The sequence below is a fragment of the Physella acuta genome, unplaced genomic scaffold, assembly GCF_028476545.2.
Source record: "Physella acuta isolate Inbredline_101_S28 unplaced genomic scaffold, ASM2847654v3 ptg001993l, whole genome shotgun sequence".
NCBI lineage: Eukaryota > Metazoa > Mollusca > Gastropoda > Physidae > Physella > Physella acuta.
In genome coordinates, this window is record NW_026733498.1 from 21,719 (window position 1) to 34,194 (window position 12,476).

The 12,476-nt window shown below is 42.8% G+C and overlaps 8 non-coding genes across 8 annotated transcripts; 3 read left to right on the forward strand and 5 right to left on the reverse strand.

The window, feature by feature from the left end:
* The first annotated feature begins 51 nt into the window (after window positions 1-51).
* On the forward strand, window positions 52-124 carry Trnav-aac (transfer RNA valine (anticodon AAC)). Its single transcript has one exon. It is a non-coding gene; the product is annotated as a tRNA-Val (tRNA).
* An 813-nt stretch (window positions 125-937) lies between these two features.
* Window positions 938-1,010, forward strand: Trnav-aac (transfer RNA valine (anticodon AAC)). The gene has a single exon. It is a non-coding gene; the product is annotated as a tRNA-Val (tRNA).
* Window positions 1,011-1,823: 813 nt separating this feature from the next.
* On the forward strand, window positions 1,824-1,896 carry Trnav-aac (transfer RNA valine (anticodon AAC)). Its single transcript has one exon. It is a non-coding gene; the product is annotated as a tRNA-Val (tRNA).
* Window positions 1,897-2,379: 483 nt separating this feature from the next.
* Window positions 2,380-2,451, reverse strand: Trnad-guc (transfer RNA aspartic acid (anticodon GUC)). The gene has a single exon. It is a non-coding gene; the product is annotated as a tRNA-Asp (tRNA).
* Window positions 2,452-3,265: 814 nt separating this feature from the next.
* Trnad-guc (transfer RNA aspartic acid (anticodon GUC)) lies at window positions 3,266-3,337 on the reverse strand. Its single transcript has one exon. It is a non-coding gene; the product is annotated as a tRNA-Asp (tRNA).
* An 814-nt stretch (window positions 3,338-4,151) lies between these two features.
* On the reverse strand, window positions 4,152-4,223 carry Trnad-guc (transfer RNA aspartic acid (anticodon GUC)). The gene has a single exon. It is a non-coding gene; the product is annotated as a tRNA-Asp (tRNA).
* Window positions 4,224-6,130: 1,907 nt separating this feature from the next.
* Window positions 6,131-6,202, reverse strand: Trnad-guc (transfer RNA aspartic acid (anticodon GUC)). The gene has a single exon. It is a non-coding gene; the product is annotated as a tRNA-Asp (tRNA).
* Window positions 6,203-9,764: 3,562 nt separating this feature from the next.
* On the reverse strand, window positions 9,765-9,836 carry Trnad-guc (transfer RNA aspartic acid (anticodon GUC)). The gene has a single exon. It is a non-coding gene; the product is annotated as a tRNA-Asp (tRNA).
* Between the last annotated feature and the right edge of the window lie 2,640 nt (window positions 9,837-12,476).

A 12,476-nucleotide genomic window follows, 5' to 3' on the forward strand; every position in this document is an offset into this window, starting at 1 on the left:
CAAAACGCAAAAACTACAAAATCACTGACACGTGTTATTCGCTAGTCATGCGTTTCCGTAGTGTAGTGGCTATCACATCCGCCTAACACGCGGAAGGTCCTGGGTTCAAGCCCCAGCGGAAACATTTTTTGTTGTTGCTTGGTTTATTTTTCTTTACTGGGAAGCACTTTAAGAAAACCAAACTGTCGGACTCTACCCAGTCTAAGCTTCAGGTGCCACTCACTAACGCATCAGCACTCGTGCCTTATACCTTTCAAAGAAATTCACACACGACAGACAAGCAGGTAGGGGCGACATTGGTTTCTTTCATTGGAAACAAAGCATGATCCGCTTTTGTTTGAAGACAAAAATCATCCTAAATCGACAGCTCAAATGCAATGCCCATCCTGACTATGCTACGTGAAACGCTGTGCGACAATGAGCGTGTTTTCCTTGAAGCTGCACATCTTTCTAGTGCCATCTTACGTGTTTGCGTCTCTGGAAAGGATCAGCAGCCCGGTAAGACCGCGGTCGTGCCAACATGCTCATTTCACCGGCAAAATAAAAACTCTGGCCACGTGATGGTCACGCAAATAAAATGATAAAAAAGCAAGAAAAAAAGAAGTGCCTCCCCGGCGGGGAATCGAACCCCTGTCTCCCGCGTGACAGGCGGGGATACTTACCACTATACTACCGAGGACACATGATTCGATGACAGACAGCACGAGTCAGCCTAGTCCGACGTTAAAGTAAGTAAACACAGATTTGGATGCACGTTTTCTACTGCAGCTCATGCAGTGTTTTCATGCGTGCATCTCCTCGTCCCCCTTGAAATCGGGAATAACAAGCGGAAAACCAGCATCCAAAAGCCACTGATAGTTTTTAAAGGTGAATCTTATTGATGTGACAAAACGCAAAAACTACAAAATCACTGACACGTGTTATTCGCTAGTCATGCGTTTCCGTAGTGTAGTGGCTATCACATCCGCCTAACACGCGGAAGGTCCTGGGTTCAAGCCCCAGCGGAAACATTTTTTGTTGTTGCTTGGTTTATTTTTCTTTACTGGGAAGCACTTTAAGAAAACCAAACTGTCGGACTCTACCCAGTCTAAGCTTCAGGTGCCACTCACTAACGCATCAGCACTCGTGCCTTATACCTTTCAAAGAAATTCACACACGACAGGCAAGCAGGTAGGGGCGACATTGGTTTCTTTCATTGGAAACAAAGCATGATCCGCTTTTGTTTGAAGACAAAAATCATCCTAAATCGACAGCTCAAATGCAATGCCCATCCTGACTATGCTACGTGAAACGCTGTGCGACAATGAGCGTGTTTTCCTTGAAGCTGCACATCTTTCTAGTGCCATCTTACGTGTTTGCGTCTCTGGAAAGGATCAGCAGCCCGGTAAGACCGCGGTCGTGCCAACATGCTCATTTCACCGGCAAAATAAAAACTCTGGCCACGTGATGGTCACGCAAATAAAATGATAAAAAAGCAAGAAAAAAAGAAGTGCCTCCCCGGCGGGGAATCGAACCCCTGTCTCCCGCGTGACAGTCGGGGATACTTACCACTATACTACCGAGGACACATGATTCGATGACAGACAGCACGAGTCAGCCTAGTCCGACGTTAAAGTAAGTAAACACAGATTTGGATGCACGTTTTCTACTGCAGCTCATGCAGTGTTTTCATGCGTGCATCTCCTCGTCCCCCTTGAAATCGGGAATAACAAGCGGAAAACCAGCATCCAAAAGCCACTGATAGTTTTTAAAGGTGAATCTTATTGATGTGACAAAACGCAAAAACTACAAAATCACTGACACGTGTTATTCGCTAGTCATGCGTTTCCGTAGTGTAGTGGCTATCACATCCGCCTAACACGCGGAAGGTCCTGGGTTCAAGCCCCAGCGGAAACATTTTTTGTTGTTGCTTGGTTTATTTTTCTTTACTGGGAAGCACTTTAAGAAAACCAAACTGTCGGGCTCTACCCAGTCTAAGCTTCAGGTGCCACTCACTAACGCATCAGCACTCGTGCCTTATACCTTTCAAAGAAATTCACACACGACAGGCAAGCAGGTAGGGGCGACATTGGTTTCTTTCATTGGAAACAAAGCATGATCCGCTTTTGTTTGAAGACAAAAATCATCCTAAATCGACAGCTGAAGTGCAATGTCCATCCTGACTATGCTACGTGAAACGCTGTGCGACAATGAGCGTGTTTTCCTTGAAGCTGCACATCTTTCTAGTGCCATCTTACGTGTTTGCGTCTCTGGAAAGAATCAGCAGCCCGGTAAGACCGCGGTCATGCCAACATGCTCATTTCACCGGCAAAATAAAAACTCTGGCCACGTGATGGTCACGCAAATAAAATGATAAAAAAGCAAGAAAAAATGAAGTGCCTCCCCGGCGGGGAATCGAACCCCGGTCTCCCGCGTGACAGGCGGGGATACTTACCACTATACTACCGAGGACAAATAATTCGATGACAGACAGCACGACTCAGCCTAGTCCGACGTTAAAGTAAGTAAACACAGATTTGGATGCACGTTTTCTACTGCAGCTCATGCAGTGTTTTCATGCGTGCATCTCCTCGTCCCCCTTCAAATCGGGAATAACAAGCGGAAAACCAGCATCCAAAAGCCACTGATAGTTTTTAAAGGTGAATCTTATTGATGTGACAAAACGCAAAAACTACAAAATCACTGACACGTGTTATTCGCTAGTCATGCGTTTCCGTAGTGTAGTGGCTATCACATCCGCCTAACACGCGTAAGGTCCTGGGTTCAAGCCCCAGCGGAAACATTTTTTGTTGTTGCTTGTTTTATTTTTCTTTACTGGTAAGCACTTTAAGAAAACCAAACTGTCGGACTCTACCCAGTCTAAGCTTCAGGTGCCACTCACTAACGCATCAGCACTCGTGCCTTATACCTTTCAAAGAAATTCACACACGACAGGCAAGCAGGTAGGGGCGACATTGGTTTCTTTCATTGGAAACAAAGCATGATCCGCTTTTGTTTGAAGACAAAAATCATCCTAAATCGACAGCTCAAATGCAATGTCCATCCTGACTATGCTACGTGAAACGCTGTGCGACAATGAGCGTGTTTTCCTTGAAGCTGCACATCTTTCTAGTGCCATCTTACGTGTTTGCGTCTCTGGAAAGAATCAGCAGCCCGGTAAGACCGCGGTCATGCCAACATGCTCATTTCACCGGCAAAATAAAAACTCTGGCCACGTGATGGTCACGCAAATAAAATGATAAATAAGCAAGAAAAAAAGAAGTGCCTCCCCGGCGGGGAATCGAACCCCGGTCTCCCGCGTGACAGGCGGGGATACTTACCACTATACTACCGAGGACACATGATTCGATGACAGACAGCACGAGTCAGCCTAGTCCGACGTTAAAGTAAGTAAACACAGATTTGGATGCACGTTTTCTACTGCAGCTCATGCAGTGTTTTCATGCGTGCATCTCCTCGTCCCCCTTGAAATCGGGAATAACAAGCGGAAAACCAGCATCCAAAAGCCACTGATAGTTTTTAAAGGTGAATCTTATTGATGTGACAAAACGCAAAAACTACAAAATCACTGACACGTGTTATTCGCTAGTCATGCGTTTCCGTAGTGTAGTGGCTATCACATCCGCCTAACACGCGGAAGGTCCTGGGTTCAAGCCTCAGCGGAAACATTTTTTGTTGTTGCTTGGTTTATTTTTCTTTACTGGGAAGCACTTTAAGAAAACCAAACTGTTGGACTCTACCCAGTCTAAGCTTCAGGTGCCACTCACTAACGCATCAGCACTCGTGCCTTATACCTTTCAAAGAAATTCACACACGACAGACAAGCAGGTAGGGGCGACATTGGTTTCTTTCATTGGAAACAAAGCATGATCCGCTTTTGTTTGAAGACAAAAATCATCCTAAATCGACAGCTCAAATGCAATGCCCATCCTGACTATGCTACGTGAAACGCTGTGCGACAATGAGCGTGTTTTCCTTGAAGCTGCACATCTTTCTAGTGCCATCTTACGTGTTTGCGTCTCTGGAAAGAATCAGCAGCCCGGTAAGACCGCGGTCGTGCCAACATGCTCATTTCACCGGCAAAATAAAAACTCTGGCCACGTGATGGTCACGCAAATAAAATGATAAAAAAGCAAGAAAAAATGAAGTGCCTCCCCGGCGGGGAATCGAACCCCGGTCTCCCGCGTGACAGGCGGGGATACTTACCACTATACTACCGAGGACAAATAATTCGATGACAGACAGCACGACTCAGCCTAGTCCGACGTTAAAGTAAGTAAACACAGATTTGGATGCACGTTTTCTACTGCAGCTCATGCAGTGTTTTCATGCGTGCATCTCCTCGTCCCCCTTGAAATCGGGAATAACAAGCGGAAAACCAGCATCCAAAAGCCACTGATAGTTTTTAAAGGTGAATCTTATTGATGTGACAAAACGCAAAAACTACAAAATCACTGACACGTGTTATTCGCTAGTCATGCGTTTCCGTAGTGTAGTGGCTATCACATCCGCCTAACACGCGGAAGGTCCTGGGTTCAAGCCTCAGCGGAAACATTTTTTGTTGTTGCTTGGTTTATTTTTCTTTACTGGGAAGCACTTTAAGAAAACCAAACTGTTGGACTCTACCCAGTCTAAGCTTCAGGTGCCACTCACTAACGCATCAGCACTCGTGCCTTATACCTTTCAAAGAAATTCACACACGACAGGCAAGCAGGTAGGGGCGACATTGGTTTCTTTCATTGGAAACAAAGCATGATCCGCTTTTGTTTGAAGACAAAAATCATCCTAAATCGACAGCTCAAATGCAATGCCCATCCTGACTATGCTACGTGAAACGCTGTGCGACAATGAGCGTGTTTTCCTTGAAGCTGCACATCTTTCTAGTGCCATCTTACGTGTTTGCGTCTCTGGAAAGAATCAGCAGCCCGGTAAGACCGCGGTCGTGCCAACATGCTCATTTCACCGGCAAAATAAAAACTCTGGCCACGTGATGGTCACGCAAATAAAATGATAAAATACTTAAAAAAAACTTTTTAAAAAACCACGTTTTTCTTGTGGACTAAAAAGTAGAAAATAACTATTTACATACATTTGATGACAAAAAACGTGGGTACGTTCACCATCAAATTTCCCGACCCATCTGCCCGACCCACGTTTTTTGTCATCAAATGTATGTAAATAGTTATTTTCTACTTTTTAGTCCACAAGAAAAACGTGGTTTTTTAAAAAGTTTTTTTTAAGTATTTTATTTTCTCCTTTTTAGTCCGTTGCTACACATGAAAAACGTGGTTTTTAAAAAGTTTTTTATATAGTTTATTTTCTACTTTATCTAATCACTTGATTAAGTATGACTTGACTAAGTGTTTTTAAATACACGGACTAAAAAAATCTTGAGCGACCGATACGCTTTAAACAGAGAAAGGGTGTAATTTACGTTGCTGGCGTGGAGATCTACTCACGAATCACGTGATCAAATCTCCCATAAACAAACAAATAAACACGAAGCTGAGTTAAGGAAAAACGTGTTTATGTGTATTTTAGCATGCCCAGCGTACCAACCGTGTCACCGTTAACAATGTGTTACCGTGTCCGTTCTCCATTTTTAGTCCGTTGCCACACATAAAAAACGTGGTTTTTTAAAAAGTTTTTTTTAAGTATTTTATTTTCTCCTTTTTAGTCCGTTGCTACACATGAAAAACGTGGTTTTTAAAAAAGTGTTTATAAATACACGGACTAAAAATCTTGAGCGACCAGGATTCGAACCTGGGTTGTCGCGGCCACAACGCGAAGTACTAACCACTATACGATCACGGCCAGCGCGCTCACATCGATTGGGGCCGAAGTAACTGTGTCAATAGGCCTCAAGTCTTGTCGGTATCTTTAGAAATCATGTCCTCAATTTTATGGTCCTTGGGGCGTAATTAAATTAAGCTAATTACGGTCACTAATTGCTAGTTTTTATGATTGCATCTGAAATTGTTAGGCGAAAGTAGCATGCATGCCAAATTTCAGGTCTCTAGAGCAATCAGAAGTGGGCTAATTTTCGATGTCAATTTTAACAACAAACAAACAAACGCGAAGCTGAGTTAAGAAAAACGTGTTAATAAAAAAGCAAGAAAAAAAGAAGTGCCTCCCCGGCGGGGAATCGAACCCCGGTCTCCCGCGTGACAGGCGGGGATACTTACCACTATACTACCGAGGACACATGATTCGATGACAGACAGCACGAGTCAGCCTAGTGTGACCTACTTAGGTCGAGTCAGGTTCTATTTTTATGTTGACATTGTATAATACCTTATATGGAGTGATTGTGCAACAACCGGCAAATTTCCACTGACTTATTAAGGAGTCTAAGATATAGAAATTTTCCATTAAGATCTGATTGAATGATTCTAATCAGATGACTATCCCAACCAATGGCTACATGAGTTGAGGATAATCTCCCCTGTTGCAGAAGTCTTTAATTGCCCCGCACACTCGCAACACGAGGCAGTCTACAGGGCGATTTTACCTTGGTCAGGCAGTCGTCCATATTTTCCGGCTATAGACACTGACCATTTGAACGTGAGAGAACTTAAGTCCTGTGTGTGCCTTGCTTTCTTAAGTTGATTTAGGCTTCTAGTATAATATTACTCGTCGCTGAGTTATTTTAGAAGCTATAGCAGTGTTGTGTGGCCTGTAGTTATTTAGACAGTGTAGAAATCTGTGATAGTGTTTTTCCTACATTTTGTAAGTTGTGTTTTGATATTTTATACATTAAATATTTTAACTAGTTCAACCTTGTGTTTTGCCACAACTGTGTTCGCTGATTAAAGTTGTATGTAGATTGGATGAGTGTTAATTACAATAGTATCACTAGTTTACCCTAGACATTGAATTCGAGCCCTAGTGTGCCGTTGTGTTAGTGTTCATCCACTTAGGCCGTAAGGCATTTGCATATGACCCCGAAAAAAGAATCCGGGGACGTTCACCGTCTATTTGGCTGATAGATAGGGGACGTTACACTAGTCCGACGTTAAAGTAAGTAAACACAGATTTGGATGCACGTTTTCTACTGCAGCTCATGCAGTGTTTTCATGCGTGCATCTCCTCGTCCCCCTTGAAATCGGGAATAACAAGCGGAAAACCAGCATCCAAAAGCCACTGATAGTTTTTAAAGGTGAATCTTATTGATGTGACAAAACGCAAAAACTACAAAATCACTGACACGTGTTATTCGCTAGTCATGCGTTTCCGTAGTGTAGTGGCTATCACATCCGCCTAACACGCGGAAGGTCCTGGGTTCAAGCCTCAGCGGAAACATTTTTTGTTGTTGCTTGGTTTATTTTTCTTTACTGGGAAGCACTTTAAGAAAACCAAACTGTTGGACTCTACCCAGTCTAAGCTTCAGGTGCCACTCACTAACGCATCAGCACTCGTGCCTTATACCTTTCAAAGAAATTCACACACGACAGGCAAGCAGGTAGGGGCGACATTGGTTTCTTTCATTGGAAACAAAGCATGATCCGCTTTTGTTTGAAGACAAAAATCATCCTAAATCGACAGCTCAAATGCAATGCCCATCCTGACTATGCTACGTGAAACGCTGTGCGACAATGAGCGTGTTTTCCTTGAAGCTGCACATCTTTCTAGTGCCATCTTACGTGTTTGCGTCTCTGGAAAGAATCAGCAGCCCGGTAAGACCGCGGTCATGCCAACATGCTCATTTCACCGGCAAAATAAAAACTCTGGCCACGTGATGGTCACGCAAATAAAATGATAAAAAAGCAAGAAAAAAAGAAGTGCCTCCCCGGCGGGGAATCGAACCCCTGTCTCCCGCGTGACAGGCGGGGATACTTACCACTATACTACCGAGGACACATGATTCGATGACAGACAGCACGAGTCAGCCTAGTCCGACGTTAAAGTAAGTAAACACATATTTGGATGCACGTTTTCTACTGCAGCTCATGCAGTGTTTTCATGCGTGCATCTCCTCGTCCCCCTTGAAATCGGGAATAACAAGCGGAAAACCAGCATCCAAAAGCCACTGATAGTTTTTAAAGGTGAATCTTATTGATGTGACAAAACGCAAAAACTACAAAATCACTGACACGTGTTATTCGCTAGTCATGCGTTTCCGTAGTGTAGTGGCTATCACATCCGCCTAACACGCGGAAGGTCCTGGGTTCAAGCCTCAGCGGAAACATTTTTTGTTGTTGCTTGGTTTATTTTTCTTTACTGGGAAGCACTTTAAGAAAACCAAACTGTTGGACTCTACCCAGTCTAAGCTTCAGGTGCCACTCACTAACGCATCAGCACTCGTGCCTTATACCTTTCAAAGAAATTCACACACGACAGGCAAGCAGGTAGGGGCGACATTGGTTTCTTTCATTGGAAACAAAGCATGATCCGCTTTTGTTTGAAGACAAAAATCATCCTAAATCGACAGCTCAAATGCAATGCCCATCCTGACTATGCTACGTGAAACGCTGTGCGACAATGAGCGTGTTTTCCTTGAAGCTGCACATCTTTCTAGTGCCATCTTACGTGTTTGCGTCTCTGGAAAGAATCAGCAGCCCGGTAAGACCGCGGTCGTGCCAACATGCTCATTTCACCGGCAAAATAAAAACTCTGGCCACGTGATGGTCACGCAAATAAAATGATAAAATACTTAAAAAAAAATTTTTAAAAAACCACGTTTTTCTTGTGGACTAAAAAGTAGAAAATAACTATTTACATACATTTGATGACAAAAAACGTGGGTACGTTCACCATCAAATTTCCCGACCCATCTGCCCGACCCACGTTTTTTGTCATCAAATGTATGTAAATAGTTATTTTCTACTTTTTAGTCCACAAGAAAAACGTGGTTTTTTAAAAAGTTTTTTTTAAGTATTTTATTTTCTCCTTTTTAGTCCGTTGCTACACATGAAAAACGTGGTTTTTAAAAAGTTTTTTATATAGTTTATTTTCTACTTTATCTAATCACTTGATTAAGTATGACTTGACTAAGTGTTTTTAAATACACGGACTAAAAAAATCTTGAGCGACCGATACGCTTTAAACAGAGAAAGGGTGTAATTTACGTTGCTGGCGTGGAGATCTACTCACGAATCACGTGATCAAATCTCCCATAAACAAACAAATAAACACGAAGCTGAGTTAAGGAAAAACGTGTTTATGTGTATTTTAGCATGCCCAGCGTACCAACCGTGTCACCGTTAACAATGTATTACCGTGTCCGTTCTCCATTTTTAGTCCGTTGCCACACATAAAAAACGTGGTTTTTTAAAAAGTTTTTTTTAAGTATTTTATTTTCTCCTTTTTAGTCCGTTGCTACACATGAAAAACGTGGTTTTTAAAAAAGTGTTTATAAATACACGGACTAAAAATCTTGAGCGACCAGGATTCGAACCTGGGTTGTCGCGGCCACAACGCGAAGTACTAACCACTATACGATCACGGCCAGCGCGCTCACATCGATTGGGGCCGAAGTAACTGTGTCAATAGGCCTCAAGTCTTGTCGGTATCTTTAGAAATCATGTCCTCAATTTTATGGTCCTTGGGGCGTAATTAAATTAAGCTAATTACGGTCACTAATTGCTAGTTTTTATGATTGCATCTGAAATTGTTAGGCGAAAGTAGCATGCATGCCAAATTTCAGGTCTCTAGAGCAATCAGAAGTGGGCTAATTTTCGATGTCAATTTTAACAACAAACAAACAAACGCGAAGCTGAGTTAAGAAAAACGTGTTAATAAAAAAGCAAGAAAAAAAGAAGTGCCTCCCCGGCGGGGAATCGAACCCCGGTCTCCCGCGTGACAGGCGGGGATACTTACCACTATACTACCGAGGACACATGATTCGATGACAGACAGCACGAGTCAGCCTAGTGTGACCTACTTAGGTCGAGTCAGGTTCTATTTTTATGTTGACATTGTATAATACCTTATATGGAGTGATTGTGCAACAACCGGCAAATTTCCACTGACTTATTAAGGAGTCTAAGATATAGAAATTTTCCATTAAGATCTGATTGAATGATTCTAATCAGATGACTATCCCAACCAATGGCTACATGAGTTGAGGATAATCTCCCCTGTTGCAGAAGTCTTTAATTGCCCCGCACACTCGCAACACGAGGCAGTCTACAGGGCGATTTTACCTTGGTCAGGCAGTCGTCCATATTTTCCGGCTATAGACACTGACCATTTGAACGTGAGAGAACTTAAGTCCTGTGTGTGCCTTGCTTTCTTAAGTTGATTTAGGCTTCTAGTATAATATTACTCGTCGCTGAGTTATTTTAGAAGCTATAGCAGTGTTGTGTGGCCTGTAGTTATTTAGACAGTGTAGAAATCTGTGATAGTGTTTTTCCTACATTTTGTAAGTTGTGTTTTGATATTTTATACATTAAATATTTTAACTAGTTCAACCTTGTGTTTTGCCACAACTGTGTTCGCTGATTAAAGTTGTATGTAGATTGGATGAGTGTTAATTACAATAGTATCACTAGTTTACCCTAGACATTGAATTCGAGCCCTAGTGTGCCGTTGTGTTAGTGTTCATCCACTTAGGCCGTAAGGCATTTGCATATGACCCCGAAAAAAGAATCCGGGGACGTTCACCGTCTATTTGGCTGATAGATAGGGGACGTTACAAAGTGGGGGCTCGTCCGGGATTTAGTCTGTCGTTCCAGTTGTTGGTCATATCAGTTAAATACTAAGGTTAGTTGGATTTAGTTGTTTTTATATCCAGTAGCGCAGTGTTCTGACAACGCGCGCAAGCATAGAGTTATCTAGGTCAACAGCCAGACGTGTCACGATAGGAGGTCAAGTACACGGCCCAACGCACCGTGTTAAGTTAGTGAACCTAGGCTTGTTGTGATTTGAAAGTTAGTGTTATGGAGTCTTTTTTGGCTAATCCTACTTTTGAAGAGGTCGAGAAGTTGAATAGAAAAGTTTTGATTAGTGTTGTTAAGGAATTGAAATTGGATTATTCTGTTACGCAGAAGTCAGAGGTGTTGAGAGATAAAATTGTTGTTCATTTTATTAATGAAGGAGTATTTGATGAAAGTTTGTTAGCTGGTGTGTTACTCCGCGAGGAGAAACCTCTAGAGAAGATAGAATTAGAAGCTAGAATTGCTTTAGAGAAGGCTTTAAAAGAAAAGGAATTAGAGGCTAAAATTGCTTTAGATAAGAGGAGGTTGGAATTAGAGTTTGGTCAAGTTAGTGATGTCACTTCTCCGGTAGATCCAAAAAAGTTGTCGGTAGGGCAAGTGATTGCCAAATTTGGGAAATTAGTTCCTAAGTTTGATGAAACAGATTTGGTCGTTTTCTTTAACTCATTTGAGAGTTTAGCGAAGACATGTGAATGGCCCGAAACTTCCATTACTGCTTTATTGAGCTCGGTCCTTACTGGGAAAGCTGCAAAAACATACCAGGCACTCTCTCACGACGTTCAAAATAACTATAGTTTGGTCAAGACTGCCATTTTGAAGGCCTACGCACTGACGCCCGAGGCCTATCGGACAAAATTCCGAACACTCCGCAAGTTACCCACTCAATCATATGTGGAATTTCTCTTTGAAAAGGAGAAAATATTCTCAAGGTGGCTACACTCTGAGGAAGTTTCTGAGTTTGAGAAACTCAGGTCACTTATCCTAAGGGAAGAATTCCTATCGTCCCTGCCTGAAGAGATACGACTACACATACTGGATAACAAGATAATTGACATCCGGAAGGCTGCTGAGTCGGCTGACACATATATGTTGGTGCATAAGAAACCACCAGTGTCAGGAAACCGCCTCAACCCTGTGCTTCCCCTTTTTGGCAGCAATCCTCCTGTTGGCCAACACGTGAAGGCATCACAGTCCAGAGAGAACCCAAGATCAACTCTCAATCGTCGAGCGGTATGCCAGTTCTGCAAAAGACCTGGTCATCTTGTCAAGGACTGTTACAAACGTCGTCAATATAACAGAGAGGTGGTGCGTACTTCTGCGCACTATGCTCTATCCCCTCAAGCAGCCAGTTCAACTATGAACTCTAGAATTCAAAAGGACTCTAACCCTAAGTGTCCGCAAGAAGGTAGTCAAGTCTCCACACATTATGTGCAGTCACATTTTGACTGTTCTCGCCACCATCCAGTTTCTTCCGAGTCTACCGATCTCGAGGGATCGAGAAAAGTTGACTTTTCATCTTTTATTGCCGAAGCCATCATTAGCAAACCAGGTGATCCGTTGTCTCAGCGGAATATCACCGTCCTAAGAGACACAGGAGCGTCACAATCACTTCTTTTGAAAAGTTCAATGGACATTACACCAGAGACGAACACCGGAAATATTTCCATTATCCAGGGAGTGGGGACAAAATCTACTGTAGTCCCTCTACACAAGTTTGCCCTGAAACATCATCTCGTCGAAGGTGAAGTCATTTTAGGTGTGATAGATAGTATTCCTGTCCCAGGAGTACACCTACTTCTAGGGAATGACCTTGCGGGA